We start from the raw sequence: 25,391 nt of genomic DNA, 5'->3' as shown, positions 1-25,391 counted from the left end.
CTGCTATTCCCCTCTCTGTGGATCAGATACAAGTCCTTTCATTTTACTCACTTGACTGTCACAAACCCTCTGGTTTCCAGCAGGGACACTGGATAGTGACCAGGAGCAGACAGCGTGGATACTTTCTTTCCTCCACCCAGACCCCCACCGTCTGAGGCACTGTGAGGAAAGACAGTTGGGCAGAGTGTAAAATGGGCTATCAATTCAATTTGCGCTTGAATCGTGCTGGTGATGACCAGGTTTAGCTTATAGTATGCATTTAATATAAAAACACTCAGGAGAAATATTAATTCAATGGAGATTTTGGAATTTCCTTCCTCACTTTCCTAAATTATTTGAAGAAAACACACTGGGCAGGAACTGTTGGAACCTAACCAAAATATTGCTTCAGTGTAGCTGATTGAAGGGTTCTGGTTTATGCTGGGAAATTAGACACACTGCACTCACTCAGACTGCACATCCCAAATTCAGCTCACACACAGCACTGGGCTAAACTATCAAATCCAAGCCCAGGCTTTTGGGAAAGGCCCAGGCCTTCAGGTAAATCTTTAAAGAAGGCATGAAGCAATGTTTTCCCAACTTTCTTTCCCAGGACCCACTTTTGCCAACTGGTCGGCCTTTGGTACCCATGCCACATTCGCTTATCCAATCTATCCTGAGTCAAGGCACTGTTTTGGATACTGTAGGTTTCTTGCTCCAGGCAAGGAAGAGAAAGTAAATCATCTAGTTTTTCTATTAGTAATCACTATCCAGTAGCTCCGGTGCATTAAATTCATGTCAGCATTGAGCGAGGACATGATCAGACATGCCTGTGATGTCCTCCTATCTAACCAGCCACAAATCTGAAGATGGTGCTATTAAAATCTTGATTTATAATTGGCTGAAATGCAATTATATTACTTGATGCAAGCTTATTCAAAACTTGAAAGTACACTATTACAAACTAGTTCATTAATATTGATGAATGCTGACATTAAACTTCCCTACAAATAACTGGCAAACTTACTTCTGGTTGTCATTAATCAGACAGATTGGAAATTGAACAACGTTTTGCTCGTTCAATTATGGTAGTGTGATGTGCTCTCATGTTTCCCCAACCAGTAAAGATGCCATTGCAGTCACTTAATGGAGACTGATGTCTCCAATAATGTAGCTCTTGCTGCAAAGGCAGCCGATTTCTCCCACTGAAAGTGCACCATGGCTTCGCTGACACACACGCTGCTGACCCCTCAGCAGCAACCACACTGAAGGGCAGCAGTGATCCTATTCACGTTGTGTGCAAAATGGACCCCCTGATGTTGAAACCTGGACGCTGTCCCCATTTGGATACAGCTCCCAGAGGTGGCTTTTTAATTGGCCACCTCAGAAAGATTACTTCCAATGTTCTGCTGCCTCTTCTTCCTGATCCCCAATCCATCCAGGAAAAATCATGGTGATGTGATGAAATTTCAGAAGTCAGCATCTGTGTTGGTAAACTCATCGAACGATTGATACAATTTCCAATTAGAATACACAGTTAAAGGGTGGCACAGTAGCACAGTGGTTATCACGAATGACGTAGGCAAGAATGAGTGTGTTCTTCCAGGGGGTGGCAGACGAGTGTGAGAACATAAGAACATAAGAACTAGGAGCAGTTGTAGGCCATCTGGCCCCTCGAGCCTGCTCCACCATTCAATGAGATCATGGCTGATCTTTTGTGGACTCAGCTCCACTTTCTGGCCCAAACACCATAACCCTTAATCCCTTTATTCTTCAAAAAACTATCTATCTTTATCTGAAAAACATTTCATAAAGGAGCCTCTACTGCTTCACTGGGCAAGGAATTCCATAGATTGACAACCCTTTGGGTGAAGAAGTTCCTCCTAAACTTAGTCCTAAATCTACATCCCCTTATTTTGAGGCTATGCCCCTAGTTCTGCTTTCACCCGCCAGTGGAAACAACCTGGCCGCATCTATCCTATCTATTCCTTCATAATTTTATATGTTTCTCTAAGATCCCCCCTCATCCGTCTAAATTTCAATGAGTACAGTCCCAGTCTATTCAACCTCTCCTTGTAATCCAACCTTTCAGCTCTGGGATTAACCTAGTGAATCTCCTCTGCACACCTTCCAGCGCCAGTACGTCCTTTCTCAGGTAAGGAGACCAAAACTGAACACAATACTCCAGGTGTGGCCTCACTAACACCTCATACAATAAGAAGTCTTACAACACCAGGTTAAAGTCCAACATGTTTGCTTCAAACACTAGCTTTAGTGGGCACTGTTCCTTCCTCAAATCCCTCTGCAGACTTCCGGTATCCTCTGCACTTTTTGCTTTACCACTCATCTTAGTGTCATCTGCAAACTTGGACACATTGCCTTTGGTCCCCAACTCCAAATCGTCTATGTAAATTGTGGGCCCAACACTCAACACCCCTGAGGGACACCACTAGCTACTGATTGCCAACCAGAGAAACACCCATTAATCCCCACTCTTTGCTTTCTATTAATTAACCAATCCTCTATCCATGCTACTACTTTACCCTTAATGCCATGCATCTTTATCTTATGCAGCAACATTTTGTGTGGCACCTTGTCAAAGGCTTTCTGGAAATCCAGATATACCACATCCATTGGCTCCCTGTTATCTACCACACTGGTAATGTCCTCAAAAAATTCCACTAAATTAGTTAGGCACGACCTGCCCTTTATGAACCCATGCTGCGCCTGCCCAATAGGACAATTTCCATCCAGATGCCTCGCTATTTCTTCCTTGATGAAAGATTCCAGCATCTTCCCCACTACCGAAGTTAAGCTAACTGGCCTATAATTACCCGCTTTCTGCCTAGCTCCTTTTTAAAACAGTGGTGTCACGTTTGCTAATTTCCAGTACGCCGGGACTACCCCAGAGTCGAGTGAATTTTGGTAAATTATCACCAGTGCATTTACAATTTCCCTAGCCATCTCTTTTAGTACTCTGGGATGCATTCCATCAGGGCCAGGAGACCTGTCTACCTTTAACCCCATTAGCTTGCCCGTCACTACCTCCTTAGTGATAACAATCATCTCAAGGTCCTCGCTTGTCATTGCCTCATTTCCATCAGTCACTGGCATGTTATTTGTGTCTTCCACTGTGAAGACCAACCCAAAAACCTGATCAGTTCCTCAGCCATTTCCTCATCTCCCATTATTAAATCTCCCTTCTCATCCTCTAAAGGACCAATATTTACCTTAGCCACTCCTTTTTGTTTTATATATTTGTAGAAACTTTTACTATCTTTTTATATTCTGTGCAAGTTTACTCTCATAATCTATCTTACACTTTATAGCTTTTGTCGTAGCTTTCTGTTGCCTCCTGAAGATTTCCCAGTCCTCGAGTCTCCCACTAATCTTTGCCACTTTGTATGCTTTTTCCTTCAATTTGATAGTCTCCCTTATTTCCTTAGATATCCACGGTCGATTTTTCCTCTTTCTACCGTCCTTCCTTGTTGTTGGTATAAACCTTTGCTGAGCACTGTAAAAAATCGCTTGGAAGGTTCTCCACTGTTCCTCAACTGTTTCACCATAAAGTCTTTGCTCCCAGTCTACCTTAGCTAGCTCTTCTCTCATCCCATTGTAATCCCCTTTATTTAAGCACAAAACACTAGTGTTTGATTTTTCCTTCTCATCCTCCATCTGTATTTTAAATTCCACCATATTGTGATCGCTCCTTCCGAGAGGATCCCTAACTATGAGATCATTAATCAATCCTATCTCATTACACAGGACCAGATCTCGGACCGCTTGTTCCCTCATAGGTTCCGTTACATACTGTTCTAGGAAACTATCGCGGATACATTTTATAAACTCCTCCTTAAGGCTGCTTTGACCGACCTGGTTAAACCAATCGACATGTAGATTAAAATCCCCATGATAACTGCTGCACCATTTCTACATGCATCCGTTATTTCTTTGTTTATTGCCTGCCCCACCATAATGTTACTATTTGGTGGCCTATAGACTACTCCTATCAGTGACTTTTTCACCTTACTATTCCTGATTTCCACCCAAATGGATTCAACCTTATCCTCCATAGCATTGATGTCATCCCTCACTATTGCCCGGATGTCATCCTTAAATAACAGAGCAACACCACCTCCCTTACCATCCACTCTGTCTTTCCGAATAGTTTGATACCCTTGGATATTTAACTCCCAGTCGTGACCATCCTTTAATCATGTTTCAGTAAAGGCCACTAAATCATAATCAATACTACGAGCATTCAGGTAAAGTACACTTATGTTGGTTTTTATACCTCTGTTTTGAATCTTAACACCTTGATCTGTAACCTCTCCTAAGTTATTTTTCCTCTTAACTTTTCTTCTAATTTTCCTTGTAGTTGAACCCACATCTTTATGGAACAACATGCCACACGATTTTGATTTATGTTTTTACTTCCCGTTTTATTCCTTTTAGTATTACTGGACCTATTCACTGAGCTCCCCTCAGTCACTGTACCTTGTACTGTCGCCTTTTTGATTTTTAACTATGGCTTCTCTGCCTTTCCCCCTTACTGCCTTTTCTTTCTGTCCCTGTTTTACTGCCTTCCGCGGGAATTCAGCTCCGTTATCCTGACAGCAGTTTACATCCCACCCCATGCGAACGTGAAAATCGCACTGGACAAAATATTCACCACCACAAATAGCCTTGAAACGAAACATCCCGAGGCCTTGTTCATTGTAGCTGGGAACTTCAATCAGGCCAAGCTCAAGAGCGTACTACCAAGTTACCACCAACATGTCACCTGTTCATAGGGCTAAATCGCTGGCTTTGAAAGCAGACCAAGGCAGGCCAGCAGCACGGTTCAATTCTCGTACCAGTCTCCCTGAACAGGCGCCGGAATGTGGCGACCAGGGGCCACAGTAACTTCATTTGAAGCCTACTTGTGACAATAAGCGATTTTCATTTCACATGCTGGACCACTGCCACATAAATATCAAAAATGTCTACCGCTCTATCGCCCGCCCACGCTTTGGCAAATCTGACCACAAGGTTGTCCTCCTGCACACAGCCTATCCGCAAAAACTGAAGCAGGAGAATCCGTCAAAGAAAGTTTTGCATTGTTGGTCTGAGGAATCGGATGATCTCCTACAGGACTGCTTAGAGTCAGTGGACTGGTCAGTATTTAAAAACTCTGCGACCAGCCTGAACGAGTATGCCATTAGTAAGTGTGTAGAAGACTGTGTGCCAAAGAAACAAATCCGCGTGTTTCCCAACCGGAAACCCTGGATGAACAGGGATATCCACTGCGTGCTGGTCTAGGTCTGAGGTATTCAAGTCAGGCGATCCTGACCTGTACAAGAAAGCCAGATACGATCTAAGGAGATCAGGACCGGACCAAGCTCGAGTCCCAGGCTAGCCACATGGATCCATGCCAACTACGGCAAGGTCTGCAAGACAACAGGCTACAAGCTGAAGGCATGTAAAATCGTCGGCTCCAACTCACCCCGCCCTGATGAGCTCACATTCTATTCATACTTTGAACAAGAGGTCAGCAAGAGCGAGCCCTCCATCCCAGAAGCCGCGGATTAACTTGTATCTGAGATCGTCACTGCAGATGTCAGAGCAGCCTTCTCGAAGGTCAACCCTCGGAAAACCACTGGCCCGGATGGGGTCTCTGGTCTTGCGCGGATCAGCTGGCAGGGGTATTCACAGACATCTTCAACCTCTCTTTACAACAATCTGAGCTCCCTATCTGCTTCAAGAAGACTACCATCATCCCTGTACCAAAGAAAATCCAAGCAGCGTGCCTTAATGACTGTCCAGTGGCTCTGACATCCATCATCATGAAGTGCTTCGAAAGGTTAGTCATGGCACAAATCAACTCCAGCCTCCCTAATTGTCTCCATCCACTACAGTTTGCCTACCACTGCAACAGGTCCACAGCAGACGCTATCTCCATGGCCCTGCACTCTACCCTGGAACACCTAGATAACAAAGCCACCTATGTCAGATTCCTATTTATCGACTACAGCTCAGCCTTCAACACCATCATTCCTACGAAAACCATTTCCAAACTCCGTGGCCTTGGCCTTGGCTCCTCCCTCTGCGACTGGATCCTGAACTTTCTAACCCACAGACCACAATCAGTAAGGACAGGCAACAACACCTTCTCCACGATCATCCTCAACACCGGTGCCCCACAAGGTTGTGTCCTCAGCCCCCTACTATACTCCTTGTACACCTATGACTGTGTGGCCAAAGTTTTCCCTCCAACTTGATTTTCAAATTTGCTGATGACACCACAGTAGTGGGTCGGATTTCAAACAATGACGAGACAGAGTACAGGAATGAGATAGAGAATCTGGCGAACTAGTGCGATCTCTCCCTCAATGTCAACAAAACGAAGGAGATTGTCATCCCATGCCGACACTATAGTTAAGAAAGTCCATCAATGACTCTACTTTCTGAGAAGATTAAGGAAATTTGGCATGCCACCTACGACTCTCACGAATTTCTACAGATGCACCATAGAAAGCATTCTTTCTGGTTGTATCACAGCTTGGTATGGATCCTGCTCTGCCCAAGATCGCAGGAAATTACAAAAGGTCGTGAATGTAGCCAATCCATCAAGCAAACCAGCCTCCCATCCATCAACTCTGTCTACAATTCCCGCTGCCTCGGAAAGGTAGTCAGCATAATTAAGGACCCCACGCACCCCGGACATACTCTTTTCCACCTTCTTCCGTCAGGAAAAAGATACCAAAGTTTGAGGTCACGTACCAACCGACTCAAGAACAGCTTCTTCCCTACTACCATCAGACTTTTGAATGGACCTATCTCATCTTAAGTTGATCTTTTCTCTACACCTTGTTATAACTGTAGCATTATATTCTGCAGTCTCTCCTTCCTTCCCTATTTACGCTATGCATAGTTTGTAAAGCATGCAAGAAACAATACTTTTCACTGTACACTAATACACGTAACAATAATAAATCAAATCAAAAAAATCTCACTTATCTGACCAGTCTGCCATGTGGGAACTTGTCAAAAATTTTCCTGAGATCCACATAGACAATATCCACTGCACTAACCTCATCAATCCTCCTTGTTACTGCCTCAAAAAAATTCTCTTCATAGAATCCCAACAGTGTATTCGGCCCATTGAGTCTGCACTGACCCTCGAAAGAGCACTAGTCCACTGCCCCTTCCACCCGATCCCGAAGCCTACATGCCTCTGGATACTACGGATCAATTTATCATAGCCAATCCCCACCTAACCTGCATATCTTTCAGACTGTAGGAGGAAACATATAAAATTATGAAGGGAATAGATAGGATAGATGCGGGCAGGTTGTTTCCACTGGCGGATGAAGGCAGAACTAGGGGGCAAAGCCTCAAAATAAGGGGAAGTAGACTTTGGACTGAGTTGAGTGAGGAACTCACTCAAAGGGTTGTGAATCTATGGAATTCCTTGCCCAGTGAAGCAGTAGAGGCTCCTTCGTTAAATGTTTTTAAGATAAAGATAGATAGTTTTTTGAAGAATAAAGGGATTAAGGGTTATGGTTTTCGGGGCCGGAAAGTGGAGCTGAGTCCACAAAAGATCAGCCATGATCTCATTGAATGGCGGAGCAGGCTCGAGGGGCCAGATGGCCTACTCCTGCTCCTAATTCTTGGGTGGGATTCGGCGACTCCCCGCCGGGTCGGAGAATCGCTGGGGGCCGGCGTCAATCCCACCCCGCCATGTCCCGAAGTCTTCGGCACCGGTGATTCAGCGGGGTGGGAATCGCGCCGTGCCGCTCGGCGCCCCCCCACCCCCTCCGCCCCCGGCGATTCTCCGGCCCACAATGGGCCAAAGTCCTGCCGCTGTCATGCTGGTCCCGCCGGCGTGGATCAAACCACCTCCCTTACCAGCGGGACCAGGTGGCACGAGCGGGCTCCGGGGTCCTGGGGGGGGATGCAGGGCGATCTGGCCCCGCGTGGTGCCCCCACGGAGGCCTGGCCCGTGATCGGGGCCCACCGATTGGCGGGCGGGCCTGTGACGTGGGGGCACTCTTTTCCTCCCGCCTTAGCCATGGTCTTCACGATGGGGGAGGCGGAAGTGACCCCCTCCCCTGCGCATGCGCAGGGATGACGTCAGCAGCCGCTGATGCTCCGGCGCATGCGCGGACTTCCGCCGGCCGGCAAAGTCACTTCGGCCACGGCTGGCGTGGCGCCAAAGGCCGTTCCCGCCAGCCGGCGGAGCGCCAACCACTCCGGCGCGGGCCTAGCACTTCAAAGTTAGGGCTTGGCCCCTAAAGGGGTGGAGACTTCCGCATCTTTGGGGCGGCCCGAAGCCAGAGTGGTTCACGCCACTCCATCCTGCTGGGACCCCCCGCTCCGCCAGGTAGGGGAGTATCCCGGCCATTATGTTCTTGTGAAACCGGAGAACCCGGAGGAAACCACGCAGACACGGGGAAAAAGTGCGAACTCCAGAAAGTCAGTGACCCAAGGCTGGAATTGAACCTGGGTCCCTGGTGCTGTGAGGCAGAAGTGCTAACCACTGTTATTAAGACCCGATCCCCCTCTCACAAACCAAGCTACCTCTCCATTATTACTTATTAATTTCTAAGTGACAGTTGATCCTGTCTCAGAATTATTTCCAAACATTTGCTCACCATTGAAGTCAGACTGACCAGTCGAACATTTCTAGCCTATCCCTCGCACCTTTTTTCAGTATAGATACAGCGTTCACAGGTCTCCAATCCTCTGGGACCTCACCTGTATCTGGTGAAGATTTCCTCCCTTCAATATCCTGGGATACAATCCATATGGCCTGGTTATTTATCCACCTTCAAGGATTCCACTCCCTCCAGTACCCCCTCTCTCACTATACTTATTGTATCCAATATTTCACATTCCTCCTTTTTAACTAAAATGGCTCCTTCATTAAGACAGAGACAAAATGCTCATTGAGAATCCTGCCCATATCTTCTGAATCAACCCACATGTTACCATGTACAAGGCCTTACTTTTTCTTTTGTTATTCTCTTCCTCTTGCATTTTGGTAAAATCATGTTTCCTTTCACTGTTTTACAGAACGATTGCACCGTACTACACCAGGAAATACAGAGAGGATAGACACCGCAGATAGATCCTGACCATCATCCAAGGAACCTCTGCACAACTGTGGGAAGACATCGAGTCCGCTTGCATGATTGCTCAACACAGAAGAGGTTGGGCAGTGAAACCATCATCTGGAAATCGGTCGGGTCAGAGGAGCTTTGACAGATCATCAGATCTGAAACTGGTCAGTGGTGTGGAACCTTTCATCAGAACCAACCTTTCCGAAGGTTCGGCTGTGGGTGATCGGTCAGGGTGAGGCTGGGAAGACGTGTGAGTGGGCTCCAAGTGTAGTGAGAGCTCTAACCATTTATTGAGCTTCATTCCTACAGGGGAGAGGCAGTTCCTGTCTGAGTTGTGTGAGGCAGACTCCACAGGCTTATAAGATCTCCTAACACATGAGCTACATCTGTTATCCCACCAGTGGTAGACCACATAAAACCACATGGTAGAGAAACCATTCAAGTGTGATGTGTGTAATCGAGCTTTCCCATATCCATCAAAATTGGAGATTCACCAACGCAGTCACACTGGAGAAAAGCCGTTTGAATGTGAAGTGTGTAACAATTGCTTCACACGCAATCAGGTCTGGTGAATCACCGGCGAATGCACACTGGGGAGAAGCCGTTTACATGTGAGGTGTGTGACTAATCATTCTTGTGGTTATCTACTCTCCGCTTACACATACGCATTCACACAGGGGAGAGACCATTCACATGTGAGGTGCGTGACAAATCCTTTTCATCAACGGAGCTGCGCAAACATAATTACATTCACACAGGAGAGAGGCCATTCATGTGTGAGGTGCGTCACAAACCATTCTCATCATCATCAGATGTGCGCAAACACCATCGCATTCACGCAGGCAAGAAACCGTTCACATGTGAGGTATGTGACAAACCATTCTCGACGTCATCGGATCTGTGCAAACACCAACGCATTCACACAGGCAAGAAACCGTTCATGTGTGAGGTGTGTGAGGAATCATTCTCATTGTCAGAGAACCTCCGCAAACACCTAAACAGTCACACAGGGGAGAAACCGTTCACATGTGAGGTATGTGACAAACCATTCTCGACGTCATCGGATCTGTGCAAACACCAACGCATTCACACAGGCAAGAAGCCATTCATGTGTGAGGTGTGTGAGAAATCATTCTCATTGTCAGGGAACCTCCACAAACACCGACGCAGTTACTCAAGGGAGAAACCATTCAAGTGTGAGGTGTGTGATAAAGCATTCTCACATTCATCGCACCTTCATACACACAGTCACACCCACACAGAAGAGAAACCATTCACGTGAGAGGGGCTGGCTTAGCAGGGGCTGGTTTAGCACACTGAGCTAAATCTCTGGCTTTTAAAGCAGACCAAGGCAGGCCAGCAGCGCGGGTTCAATTCCCATACCAGCCTCCCCGAACAGGCACTGGAATGTGGCGACTAGGGGCTTTTCACAGTAACTTCATTGAAGCCTACTCGTGACAATAAGCGATTTTCATTTCATTTCATGTGCGACAAATCATTCTCGACATCATTGGAGCATCACGCACACGAGCGCACTCACACAGGGAAGAAACCGTTCTTGTGCAAGGTCTACAAGAAATCATTCTTTACATCCTCAAAACTTCTGCTCCATCAGAGGAGCCACACAGGGGAGAAACCATTCAGGTGTAAGGTGTGTGACAAATCATTCTCAGTGTCATGGAGCCTCCGCACATACGAACACCCTCGCACAGGGGAGAAACCATTCACTTGTGAGGTTTGTGACAAGTCATTCTCAGTGTCAGGGAACCTCAACAAACACAAACGCATTCACATAGCAGAAACCATTCACTTATGAGGTGTGTGACAAATCATTCTCATTATCATCAAGCCTATGCTCCATTAGAGGAGCCACAGCCTGGAATAACCCTTCAAATGTGAAGTTTGTGATGAAGCTTTTGTGACATCTTTAACATCCAACCAGAGTCTGAAAAGTTTCTAACAGGAGCCAAATCTGTCCTGGAAAGCAAGTATTATTCTGTGCCATTGGGATGTAGGATGGATTGAGAGCGGGATGTAGGATGGATTGAGAGCTCGATGTTGTTTGCTCTTTCTTGTTGTTCAATTGGGAATTGAGCAGTATTGTTTACGCGTAATTCTAAGTAATTTCTGGGTGTGATGTTAAGGAGTTTATTATAATAAAGTTCAATAATAAAGTTTTATTTTGAAATACCAAATCCCTATTTCTTTGTGCAATCACTCCTGGGGCAAAGTATTCTTTCCACACAGTCTTCTAAAACGAAATATTGGGGTTTCAGTCCAGTATCCCAGCCAATGTTAGTCTCTGGTCTGGGATCGTATTAATAGCAAACTGGTGAATATATAATATTATATCTGTGGCACAACTTGCAACTGGTAGTGACTGTCATTTTTCATGACAAAGGGAATGTTTCGATAAATACCTTTTTAACTCTGAAATATTGTGACCTAATGTTATCAAATGTAAATAAACGTTTCAGGACAGTGGCTATTTTTGCGCATCACATGGAAAATCATTTAAAAATCAAATTGCTAGCACTGCTGCCTCACGGAACCAAGGTTCCAAGTTCGATCCTGGCTCTGGGTCACTGTCCGTGTGGAGTTTGCACATTCTCCCCATGTTGCGTGGGTTTCGCCCCCACAACCTAAAGGATGTGCAGGGTAGGTGGATTGGCCACGCTAAATTGGCCCTTAATTGGAAAAAATGAATTGGGCACTCTAAATTTATTTTTCTTAAAAATCAAATTGCACCAAATATTTCTACAGTGACACTGGTTTCTTGGAGCTTGTGGCAACTTGAGTGGGGATTTAAACTTGTCATTCTTCCACCTGAATAAAACCTCACTTATTGCAGTTGCTGTCTCAGTTCCCCAGTTAAAAGCTGGAGAGATTTCTAGTTTGGGAATAGCATTCTTCATCCTTGGAGTCTGGTCTACAAATAGTATAGCAGGTATACCTTGTGTGTTCAGATATCTTATGATCCTTTAGAGCCCTCCGCACACACCTCACATCTGAACAGCCTCTCACTGTTGGAAGCTAAGGAAGATATTGCTTCAGTGTAGCTGATTGAAGGGTTCTGGTTTATCCTGGGAAATTAGACACACAGCACCCACTCAGACTGCACATCCCAAATTAAGCTCTCACACACAGCACTGGGCAAAACTATCAAATCCAAGCCCAGGCTTCGGGGAAAGGCTGAGGCCATCAAGTAAAATCTTTAAAGGAGACATTAAAAGACATTTCAATCAATGTGTCCCTGCCCCTCACCTTTTCATATTCAGTAATGAGCCATCAACAAAATGCAGCCTGTAAATCAGAAGGGAAATGCTTCCAATAAACTCAATTTCCGACACAGCCAAACAGTTCAGCACAAAGCATTGAGCAAACAGGTCTCTCAGCTGGATCTTCTCACACAGGCATAACACAAGAATTAGAAGCAGGAATAGGCCACTAGACCTTTCAAGGCTGCCTCACCATTCAATATAATCACGACTGATCTATGCCGGCCTCAACTCCTTTTCGGCACCATTGCCTCAATAGCCCAATATTCCGTGATCTATCAAATATTTATCCGCCTCCACTTCCAATACTTCTAATGACATTGAAGAGAGAGAGAGGTGGGAGCGTGGAACAGAAAGAGTGGGTGACGAGTTTGAGCCAGTTTTTGGGGAGTGACTCTGTTACTGAAGGAGTGACCATGGTGATTGTGGAGTTCTGCAGTGACTCGGTGTAAACTGTATTTGGGGAATTTCTCTTGTTTTGGGAGTTACTGTGGCTCTGAGATTGACTCCAGCGTGACCGATTCACAAAATACAGTCAGGTCACTTTCGCCGTTGGTCCACGGGTGGAGCATTGGGGATCAGGGGTGAAGCAGTGCCTGAACCACTGAGTATTTCCTGTATTTTTTATTTTGATTCCAGTTTTAAACCACAGAAACAGACCATTCAGCCCAACTGCATTCTCTCCAGTCTCTTGTCAACAGAAGATGGTCACTGATACCCATCTGTGTGTTACTCCCTGATCTGCGTTCTGTTTAGAGCTGTGTTTTCAAATTTTGTTTCCTGAGACCCACTTTTGCCAATTGGCAGACCCTCAGGATCCATGCCATAGTCGCTTACACAGTCAATCCTGAGGCCGTGTTTGGGGCACTAAGGTTTTCATGCCCGAGGCATGGGACAGAAAGAAAAGTCATCTAATTTTGTTCATAATCACTGACCCCTGGTGTTATGTTATGGATAGCCTTATTTTGTTACTCGTGCAAAAAACTGCTATGAAGGAAGATTCAGAAACAGTGGGCGAAATTCTCCCCTACCCAGCGGGGCGGGGGTTCCCGGCGTAGCGGAGTGGCGCCAACCACTCCGGTGTCGGGCCTCCCCAAAGGTGCAGAATTCTCCGCACCTTTAGGGGCTAGGCCCGCGCCGGAGTGGCTCCTGCTACGCCGTCTGGTGGCAAAACCGGCGCCAACGGCCTTTGGTGCCCGCCGACCGGCATCGGGGTTGGCCGGAAGGCCTTCGCCAGCCGGCGTGAGTCCATGCATGCGCCAGGGCGTCAGTGGCCGCTGATGTCACCACCGGCGCATGCGTGGTAGGGGGGGGTCTCTTCCGCCTCTGCCATGGTGGAGGGCATGGCGGCGGCTGAAGAAAAAGAGTGCCCCCACGGCACTGGCCCGCCCGCCAATCGGTGGGCCCCAATCGCAGGCCAGACACCGTGGGGGCACCCCCTGGGGTCCGAACGCCCCGCGACCCCCCCCCCCCCCCAGGGCCCCGCTCACGCCGCCAATCCCACCGGCACAGAGGTGGTTTAAACCACGTCGGCAGGATTGGCCTGAAAGCGGCGGGACTTCGGCCCATCGCGGGCCGGAGAAACGCTGCGGGGGGGCATGCCGATCGGCGGGGCGTGATTCCCACTCCTGCCGATACCCGGGTGGCGGAGAATTCCGGCCATGGCCGGGGCGGGATTTACGCCGGCCCCGGGCGATTCCCCGAACCTGCGGGGGTTCGGAGAATCTGCCCAGTATTCTATAATGGACTCTACTTAGAAGTTCAATCCGAGCGGGACGGTGGCTCAATGGTTAGCATTGCTGTCTATGGCGCTGAGGATCCAGTTCGTCCCATTCCTGGGTCACTGTGTGGAGTTTGCACATTCTCCCTGCGTCTGCGTGGGTTTCATCCCCAGAACCCAAAGATGTGCAGGGTAGGTGAATTGGCCACACTAAATTGCTGCTTAATTGGAAAAAAAATATTTGGGTACTCTAAAAAAAATTTAAAAATTGATCTCCATTGGGAAAGTTCTGCAAAATTTCCTATGATGTCCAATTGCAATCAAGGAAACTGGAGATCTGGGCATTTCCCCATCCCTAGTAATTGAGAGGCCAAAGGAGCATTTATTTTGTGAAGGGTGAATGACTGCACTCCCCAATCAGAAAACTCTTAAGGTTCTGAAATATTTACAAATCAATACTTTCGAAAAATGCACAATCTCTTACCTTCCTATTTCAATGCTCAAAACTTATCCTTCCTCCCACCATTCCAAAAATAGAGTTAGGAATAACCGTGAGGTTCAGAAGACAACCTTCAAGTTACCATGCACCTGCCTCCATTATCATTCTGCGATGCGGAGGTCACAGATTTGGGACGCTATGTCACGAAGGAATATTTCTGGGATCCACTTCTGGTATTGCTTATAGTGCTGAGCAGTCAGTACTTTCATGTGGGTGCAAATAAATCAGGTGAATGGATTATGGCAGTAGCAACTGACTCCCAACACTCAGTTGCAACAAGTCAAGAGTGGGTCTACGGGCAGCGAACGAGGCGGCTCAGAACTAACACAAACATTCATTGCACACAGTTAAGTCAATGAGCTCAACGACTGTTGTTTGCTTGGATATTTTCCCATATATTTTTCACACACTCTCACTGGATCCTGTTCGAGGGCTGGGACTGTGTCCATGAACCTGAATCCCCCACACTTCCTGTGTTAACAAAAGTGCAGTCCGCGACCCTCAACTCCACAACCCTTCTGAAACCCTCCCGTGGACCCTGGGTTAGAGAACACCCGTTGCCCAGTCAGTGGGACTGCTTGAGCACAGTTGGCAAGACAGCTGGTTTGTGATGCAGAACAAGGCCAGCAGCGCGGGTTCAATCCCCGTACTAGCTTACCCGAACAGGCGCCGGAATTTGGCGACTAAGGGCTTTTCACAGTAACTCCATACTTGTGACAATAAAAGGATATTTTATTATCGCTTGGCCAGGTTTTCCTCTTCTGTGTGTGCAGAGAATGTCCTGCAATGGTGAACCATCGCTCTGGTTCCTACCAAGGGTCTATCCTCTATTTCTCACCCACATGCTGCTCATTTGCAAAACTCTGACGACAGGATGTCAGATTCCCAGAGGTTTTCTTCCAACCTTTCCCAATTTTAGTCGAGGCAGAAATAAATGGCACTCACCACTTGACAAAACAGAAAACTAGTCGTAAAGGAATGAGGAGCAGACACCTTCAAGAGGGAGAGAAATTATTTGAGGACCATGCCATGGAGCAGCGCACCTTAGATCTACAATCTTCACTGGGGCAGGGGAGGAATGGAGGACAGGTCCATCAGCAACAGTAAGTGTGGTAGACCGTATTATATGTATTACGGTACCTGTGTTGGAGGTACTATTGTATTAGAGATAGGTGGGTAAATCCCTGTCTGCTGGCTCCGTCCAGTGGATGGTATAAAGAGGTGTTCATCCCCGGCTGCAGCCATTATCTGTTATGAGGTGCTGGGGAACACATCTTGTCTAATAAAGCCTTCGATTATTCTATAATCTCGCTTTCGCAATTTCGCAATATTACGCCCAGTGGGTCCCCAATTACACGGACAAGGCCCGCCCACTAACCCAATCCACAGTTTTTCCCCTGTCGGCTGAGGCCCGCCAGGCCTTCAACCGCATCAAGGCGGACATCGCAAAGGCTACGATGCATGCTGTCGATGAGTCCCTCCCCTACCAGGTCGAGAGTGACACATCGGACGTAGTTCTGGCGGCCACCCTCAACCAGGAGTGGCCTTCTTTTCCCGCACCTTTCATGCCTCTGAAATCCGACACTTCTCTGTTGAAAAGGAGACCCAGGCCATTGTAGAAGCTGTGTGGCATTGGAGGCATTACCTGGCCCACAGGAGATTCACGCTCTTCACTGACCAACAGTCGGTTGCCTTCATGTTTAGTAATACGCAACGGGGCGAGATAAAAAAAACGATAAGATCCTGAGGTGGAGGATCGAGCTCCCCACCTACAATTATGAGATCTTGTATCGTCCTGGGAAGCTCAAAGAGCCTCCTGACGCCCTATCCCGCGGTACATGCGCCAGCACACAAGTGGACCGACTCAGGACCCTACACGATAACCTCTGACACCCAGGGGACACCTGGTTCTTCCACTTCATCAAAACCCGCAACCTGCCCTACTCCATAGAGGAGGTCAGGACCGTCACCAGAAACTGCCAAATCTGCGCAGAGTGCAAGCCGCATTTCTACCGGCCAGATAAAGAACACCTGGTGAAGGCCTCCCACCCCTTTGAGCATCTCAGTATAGACTTCAAAGGGCCCCTCCCCTCCACCGACCGCAACACGTACTTTCTGAACGTAGTCGATGAGTTCTCCTGGTTCCCCTTTGCCATCCCCTGTCCCAACATGTCTGCTGCCACCGTCATTAAAGCCCCCCACAGTATATTCACACTGCTCGGTTTCCCCAACTACGTACACAGAGATAGGGGGTCCTCCTTTATGAGTGACGAACTGCGTCAATTCCTGCTCAGCAAGGGCATTGCCTCAAGCAGGACGACCAGCTACAACCCTCGGGGAAACGGGCAGGTGGAGAGGGAGAACGGGACGGTCTCAAAGGTCTCTCCCTGGCAGGTGATCCTCCCCGATGCACTCCATTCCATACGGTCACTCCTGCGTACCACAACTAATGAAACCCCCCATAAACGTCTTCTTGTTTTTCCCAGGAAGTCCACCTCCGGGACATCACTCCCAACATAGCTGGCAGCTCCTGGACGCGTCCTGCTCCAGCGACATGCACGGACCCATAAGTCTGACCCGTTGGTCGATAGGGTCCACCTTCTTCATGCTAACCCGCGGTATGCCTACGTGGCACGCCCCGACAGACACCAGCACATGGTCTCCCTCCTGGATCTGGCACCCGGTGGATCCCCACCCATAGCCCCCTCACCAACCCCTCCACCCGAACCATTCTTCTCTGCTCCACCCACTTCCCCACCAGCGCACCTCCCCGCAGCCCCCGCCCAGGAGGATCCGTCCTCCCACTGGTTCCACCCGGAGGTAACGAAGCAAAGGACTTCACGCTCCCGGAGTCGAAAATGCCTGAGTCGAAAATGCCTGAGTCGGCGCCTGCATCACCACCGAGACTGCGCCAGTCACAGAGGACCATTAACGCCCCCAATCGATTGATTTCTTCATTGTAATTGTTACTGTTATAGGCTTTGCCACCACCCCCGCCAGACTTTTTTTTCAACATGGGGTGAATGTGGTAGACCGTATTATATGTATTACGGTACCTGCGTTAGAGATAGGTGGGTAAATCCCTGTCTGCTGGCTCCGCCCAGTGGATGGTATAAAGAGGTGTTCATCCCCGGCTGCAGCCATTATCTGTTACAAGCTGCTGGGGAACACATCTTGTCTAATAAAGCCTTCGATTATTCTCTAATCTCGTTTTCGCAATAATTGATCGTGCATCAGTAAGAGAGATGTATTCGAAGCTGGGAGAGTCAAACTTTTATACTGTACTCACAAGCTGTGGGTGGGCTTTTGAAATCTTTGTTTCTGATTGGCTGTGAGAGACGTCAATCAGAGAGCCCACCCACTCTGCCCATTCTCTCCTCTTCCTCTACCACAGCTGCTTCACTTCCTGTAGGGACTCAAAACCAAGTCAGGAGATGGTGAGTGAAGGAGCACAATTTACAATCATTACATTGCACAATATCCACACTAATGTTCAGGCAGTCTGACTATCCTGTGGGCAATCAGCTGTGGAAATGCCCCTTATGCTGTGTGAGAAGATCCAGCTCACAGACCTGTTTACTCGGTGCTTTGTGTTGAGCTGTTTGATTGGCTGTGTGTTGGATATTGAGGGTGTTTATTGGAAACATTTCCCTTCTGATTTACAGGCTGAGTTTTCATAGAATCATAGAATTTACAGTGCAGAAGGAGGCCATTCAGCCCATCTAGTGTGCTTCGCCCCTTGGCAAGAGCACCCTGCTTAAGTCCACACCTCCACCCTATCCCAGTAACCCCCACCTATCCTTTTTGGACACTAAGGCAATTTAGCGTGGCCAATCCACCTAACCTGCACGTCTTTGGACTGTGGCAGGAAACCGGAGGAAACCCACACAGACACGGGGAGAACATACAGACTCCACACAGACAGTGACCCAAACCGGGAATCAAACCCAAGTCCCTGATGCTGTGAAGCAACAGTGTTAACCACTGTGTTACCATGCCTCCATTTATTGATTGGTCATTACTGAATCTGAGAAGGTGAGGTGTGATCATCTGGGAAGGACAGGGACACATTTATTCAAATATCTTTTAATGCCTTCTTTAAAAAAATTTACCTGAAGGCCTCAACCTTTCTCAAAAGCCTGGGTTTGGATTTGATAGTTTTGCCCAGTGCTGTGTGTGAGAGCTGAATTTGGGATGTGCAGTCTGAGTGAGTGCAGTGTGTCTAATCAGGATAAACCAGAACCCTTCAATCAGCTACACTGAAACAATATTTTCCTCAGCTTCCAGCACCTCCTGCCCAGTGTGTTTATATTTTTAAAAATATTTTATTGAGGCATTTATATTATAAATTTCACCAGAATAAGCAACCACACACCAAACAAACAAAACCCAGCCAACATGGCGAACATAAACAACCCCCCAATCACAATCCCCGCCAACCTCACCCCACCTTACCCAACTCCCCATGCCTCCCCTTTTTAACCACAATATGTTTTATGAAGATAATTTTACACTCCAACTGATTGTCCTCACTGTGTTTGGGAAGATGGGGTCCGGGTGGAGGAAAGAAAATAGCCATGTTGTCTGCTCCTAGTCACTGTACAATGTCCCTGCTGGAAATAGAGGGTGTGTGACAGTACCTAATCCCCACACAGGTCTCTGAGCTGACCCTCACTGTGGAACATTCTCTAACTGAGGAATCAGCCCCTTTAGCAAAGGAGGAGCGAGAACTGGAGGAAATCATGTTTCCTTTTCCTATTTTACAGAAGGATTGCGTCATACTACACCAGAGAATACAGAGAGGATAGACACAGAGAAGGTTTGGCAGTAAAACCATCATCTTTTGTTGGGTCAGGGGATCTTTGACATATCATTAGATCTGAAACTAGTCAGGTGTGGAGCCGGTGTGGAATAAACCGGCTGTGGATAATCAGTCAGGATGAAAATGGGAAGTGTGAGTGGACTTTAAGTGTTACTAACACACAAGGTTCGTCTGTTGTACCACTTTTAACACAAGGACAATCACATGGCAGAGAAACCGTTCAAGTGTGAGGTGTGTGACCGAGCTTTCAAACGGAAATCAGTGCTCGTGAATCACCGACGCATTCACACTGGGAGAAGCCGTTCAAGTGTGAGGTGTGTGAACAGGCCTTCGCAAACTCTTCAACACTTGTGTATCATCGACGCATTCACACGGGGGAGAAGCCGTTCAAGTGTGAGGTGTGTGATCAAGCTTTTGCAAACCCTTCAACGTTCGCGTATCATCGACGCATTCACACTGGGGAGAAACCATTCACATGCAACGTGTGTGAAAAATCCTTCTCCAAAGCAGGGAACCTCCGTAAGCACCAACGCATTCACACAGGGGAGAAACCATTCATATGCGAAGTGTGCAACAAATCATCCTCACAGTCATCGGCTCTCCGTGTGCACCAACGCTTTCACACAGGAGAGAAACCATTCAAGTGCGGGATGTGTGACAAATCATTCTCACAGTTACCAAATCTTCACACGCATCAACGCAGTCACACAGGGGAGAAGCCATTCACATGCGAAGTGTGTGACAAATCCTTCTCAAATTCTTCTCACCTCCGCACACACGAACGTATTCACACAGGAGAGAAGCCATTCACGTGTGAAGTGTGTGAGAAATCATTCTCAAATTCTTCTCACCTCCGCACACATGAACGCATTCACACAGGGGAGAAGCCATTCACATGTGAGGTATGTGGCAAATCATTCCCACGGTCATCAACACTCCTCGACCATCAACGCACTCACACAGGAGAGAAACCATTCACATGCGGGATTTGCAAAAAATCTTTCTCACGGTCAGCGACGCTCCTTGAACACCAACACATTCACACCGGAGAGAAACCGTATACCTGCGAAGTGTGCAACAAATCATTCTCAGATCCATCATCTGTCCGCGTACATCGACATATTCACACAGGGGAGAAGCCATTTGTTTGTGTGGTGTGTGAAAAATCGTTCTCACAGTCAGCAAAACTCAGGAAACACCAGCGGATTCACACAGGTTAGAAACCATTCAGGCGTTAGGTTTATGAGAAAGCTTTCACCCACTCTTCCTTTCTCCTGATACATCAACATATTCACACTGAGGAGAAATCATCATGTATGAGGTGTCTTGACAGATCATTCTCACGCTTACTGAACCTCCATGCATATCAACACATTCACACGGGTGGAACTGGTTAAGTATGAGGTGTAAAGCAAAGCTTTTACAGATTTCAGGAGCCTCCTCCGCCATCAGACAATCCACATGGGGAAAAACCCTTTCAAGGTGAGGTTTACGATGAAACATTTGTGATGTCTGTGAGACTCCTGAGACACCAGAGGATTTACACTGGGGAGAAATCATTCGGGTATAAAATGGGCAACAAATACTCCTCAAAGTTATTGTACCTCCTGCCAATGGAGGATCCACACAGGGGAGTAAACCTTAAAGCGTGATGAATGTGATGAAGCATCTGCAACGTATTTGACCCTCCTGGGACATCAGAGGATTCACACTGGGGAGAAACCTTGGGTGTGATGTTTGTGATAAGGAAATCATCCACTCTCTGATCGTCTGAAGGACCTCAGGGTGCACAATGGTGAGAAACCATTCTGGTGTGTTACAAGGCTCTCACACGGTCAATGTATCCATTAATGCATTCACACGGGGGACGGTCCTGATCAGTGTGAGTTCGATAATAAAACCTTCACACAGTTGTTGAGTTCACACAGTGTTTAACCATTTATGTTTTTTGAACCAAAGGGGTCAATTTTTATTGAGTCAAACCCACCCAGGTAAAGATAGCAAAGTTTTTTAAGAAGACACAAGGATGGCATAGGGGGGAGGTGGGGTCCCCGATACGGGGGAACCACCAGTTTGTTCTGGGGAGAATTGATGGCGGGTTCCTGAGTTGGCACAGGGCAGGTGTCAGGAGGCATGGGGATCTGTTCATAGACGGGAAGTTTGCGAGCCTGGGTGAGCTGGAAGGGAAGTTCAGGCTCCCCCCGGGGAACACCTTTAGGTACATGCAAGTAAGGGCGTTTGTCAGGTGGCGGGGTTCCCCCTGCTGCCGCTGCGTGGGCTCCAAGACAGGGTGTTCTCGGGGGTGTGGGTTGGAGAGGGGAGGATCTCGGAAGTGTACCAGGTGATGCAGGAGGTAGACGAGGCCTCGGTGGAGGAGCTGAAAGATAAATGGGAGGAGGAGCTGGGTGAGGAAATTGAGGAGGGGACGTGGGCGGATGTCCTAGAAAGGGTGAACTCCTCCTCTTCATGTGCGAGCTTAGCCTCATACAGTTTAAGGTACTGCATAGGGCTCATATGACCGGGACAAGGATGAGCCGGTTTTTTGGGACCACGGACAGGTGTCTTAGGTGCTCAGGGAGCCCAGCAAACCTTGTCCACATGTTCTGGGCATGCCCAGCGCTGGGGGAATTTTGGAAGGGTGTAGCAAGGACGGTATCGAGGATGGTAGGATCCAGGGTCAATCCAGGCTGGGACTCACAATATTTAGGGTTGCAGTGGAGCCGGGAGTGCAGGAGACGGAAGAGGCCGGTATTCTGGCCTTTGCGTCCCCAGTAGCCCGGCGGAGGATTCTTCTTCAGTGGAAGGATGCGAGGCCCCCAAGCGTGGAGGCCTGGGTCAACGATATGGCAGGGTTTATTAAATTGGAGAGGGTGAAATTTGCCCTAAGGGGGTCAGTGCAGGGGTTTTTCAGGAGATGGCAACCATTCCTAGATCTCCTGGCAGAACGGTAAAAACAAAAGGTCAGCAGCAGCAGCAACCCGGGGGGGGGTGTCTCTTTGTTTTTGTTTTGAGTTGAATATCTGTTTTTTGCCAACGTCGGGCGTTAATTTATTGTTTCTCTTTTGTATTTACGGCGGGGGAGGGGTTCTGAATTTTCTGTTATAGTTTTCTTTTTTGTGAAAATTTGAATAAAAATTATTTTTAAAAAAAAAGAAGACACAAGGATGCAAAGTTTTACCAGTTATACTGGAGGTAGTTATGTCCTTAGCCAAATTAAAAAGTCAACACTGAAAGATAAAAAAAGAGTTCACAGTTTGAGTGATTTGTTGGTTAAAATTCCAAAGGCTGGTTTGAAGTCTGTGTCACTGCACTTGCTGCAGACAATTTTATTTCTCAATATGTAATCCATTTTTCCCAGAAATCTAGCTTTCCCCTGAAGTTTCCTTCGATGTGAACTCACTGTCTCTGTGTTAGATCTTTCGGCTGTACAGGGAGGATTTTATTTGAGAGAGTTCAAAGATGTGCAGGTTAGGTGGATTGACCATGCTAAATTTCCCTCAGTGTCTAAAAAAGGTTGGGTGGGGTTACTGGTGTAGTGATCTCTATATGTGCATGCACACAAGGAGTTAATGTGTAATCACTAGAGGGCCAGACCAACAGTATAAAAGGCAATACATTGGGTCTCTCTCTCTCTCTTGGGTGCACTGTGACCAGGGCAATAGCAGACTAGTTCAGATGGCTAGTGGAGTTAGATATAGTTACCGTAGTTAGATCTTGTTAACCTTATCACTAGTATCAAAGTTAGAGTAAAGAACTCATGCAATTATTGTTATAGTTACTCAATAAACCTTTTGTTACTACTGGACGAGTTTGAGTCTTCATCAAGATTCAGAAGACCTCATCACTAACCAAGGTTTGAGTAGCACATGTTACCTACTACACAGGTAACAAAACAACGGGGTTACGGGTATAGGCTGGAGGTGTGGGCTTAGCTGGGTTCTCTTTCCAAGGGCCGATCCAGACTCGATGGGCCAAATGGCCTCCTTCTGCACTGTAAATTCTATGATTCTATGAGTGAGATAGAACGTTATTAGAACGTATTTAGGAAAGCCAGACAAAAAGGAAAAGGTGGTGGGGATGCATTTCTGGTTAAGAAGGAAATTAACAATAGTGAGGGAGGATATTAGCTCCGGCAATGTGGTATCTGTATGGCTAGAGCTGAGAAACAGCAAGAGGCAAAAAAAATGGTAGTGGGCGTCAAATATAAACCCCCAAACTGCAGTGATATTGTTGGAAATGGCATGAAACGGGAAATTAGAGACGCATATGATAAAGGAACAACTGTAATTATGGGTGATGTTAATATGCATATAGATGTGGAAAATCAAATTAGCCACAATGCCATAGAGCAGACATTTTCAAAGTCAGGGTCGCGACCCGCAGGTGGGTCACGGGTGGATGTTGGGAGGGTCGCGGAGCCGTCCGTCGTGGCGCTCCCGATTGCACAAATTCCCGCGCAGCAGCCGGCTTTTAACAATGCCGGCTGCGAGCGGCCTTCAAAATGGCCGCGACCACATAAAAAAAAAGCGGCCACACTACGCATGCGTGCCTGTTCATCGGTGCACATATGCAGAGTTTTGCACATGCGCACCGATGAGTGGGCATGGATGCGTAGTGGGACCACAATTTTTTTTATATGGTCGCAGCCATTTTGAAGGCTGCTTGCTGCTGGCATTGTTAAAAGCCGGCTGCTGCGGCCATGAATTTGCGCAATTGGAGACGCATAAGATTAAAAAATTTTTTTTTATGTAATCTTCCTGCCTGAAGTGCGGCAGAGAGCATGTCACGCCCCCACGAACATCGACGTCACATGCTTTGGGCGCGATTGCGATTCCTCCATTTTGTCAGCAGGAAACAAGTAAATGAGGACCAAGCAGGCTCACCTCTCGCATTAAAGGTAAGAGAAAATGGTGGGTCGCGAATGTCGGCCGGCGTGCGTCACAAAGGTCGGCCCGCGTGAGTCGTGAAGGGCCGCCGGCGTGGGCCACGAAGATTGGCCAGCGTGGGTCGCGAAGGCGTCCAGCGTGGGTCCCAAAGGTTGGCCGGTTGGGAAAAATTGGTCCCCCATGAAAAAGTTTGAAAAACACTGCCATAGAGGAGGTATTCCTGGACTGTATGCGGGATGGTTTTCTGGATCTGTATGTTGAGGAGCCAACTAGAGAACAGGCCATCCTGGATTGGGTACTTTGTAATGAGTACGGAATGATTGGCAATCTAGTTGTGCGCAACCTCTTGGGGATGAGTGACCATAAAATGATAGAATTTTTCATCAAAATGGAGAGTGAAGTAGTTGACTCTGAGACTAGTGTCCTGAATCTTAACAAAGGAAAATGATCAAATTAGGTGAGAGTTGGCTATGATCGATTGGGTAATGTTGCTTAAAGGGATGATAGTGGATAGGCAATCGGAAACATTCAAAGAACGCATTGAGGAACTGCAACAATTGTATATTCCTGTCTGACACAAAAGTAAAACTGGAAAGGTAGCCAATCCATGGCTTACAAGGGAAATTAGGGATAGTATTCGATTCAATAAAGTAGCGCATAAATTGGCCAAGAGAAACAAGTGGGGCGATTCCCCGAGCCCCGCGCTGGGCCGGAAAATCGGAGCAACGTGCCCCGGCGCGCGGTTCTGAAAATGAAAATCGCTTATTGTCACGAGTACGCTTCAATGAAGTTACTGTGAAAAGCCCCTAGTCGCCACATTCCGGCGCCTGTCCGGGGAGGTAGGTATGGGAATCGAACCGTGCTGCTGGCCTGCTTTAAAAGCCAGCGATTTAGCCTTGTGAGCTAAACCAGCCCCTAAACACAACTGTGGAGATGCCGGGGATTGAACCCGGGGCCTCATACATGCAAAGCATGCGCTCTACCACTGAGCTACACCCCCTACAGTATCCCCTACAGGTTCTCTGAGGTGCAGAGAATCAGCGTCATTTGCGCCGGCGCGTTTGGCACGGCAACGGCCATGGGCCTCTCGAATCGGCGGGGCC

General features: G+C 47.5%; 1 protein-coding gene, 1 non-coding gene and 1 pseudogene across 2 annotated transcripts in view; 2 read left to right on the top strand and 1 right to left on the bottom strand.

Moving 5' to 3' along the window:
* The window catches only part of LOC119975587, a 639,245-nt gene that overhangs the window by 446,199 nt on the left and 167,655 nt on the right, over window positions 1-25,391 (top strand). The gene's annotated exons all lie outside the window — the stretch shown is intronic.
* LOC119976687 lies at window positions 17,996-21,325 on the top strand (annotated as a pseudogene).
* Window positions 25,217-25,288, bottom strand: trnaa-ugc. Its single transcript has one exon. It is a non-coding gene; the product is annotated as a tRNA-Ala (tRNA).

The sequence above is a fragment of the Scyliorhinus canicula genome, chromosome 13, assembly GCF_902713615.1.
Source record: "Scyliorhinus canicula chromosome 13, sScyCan1.1, whole genome shotgun sequence".
Lineage (NCBI taxonomy): Eukaryota > Metazoa > Chordata > Chondrichthyes > Carcharhiniformes > Scyliorhinidae > Scyliorhinus > Scyliorhinus canicula.
Note: the sequence above shows the minus strand (reverse complement) of the source record. Positions and strands in the feature narration are given on the sequence as shown.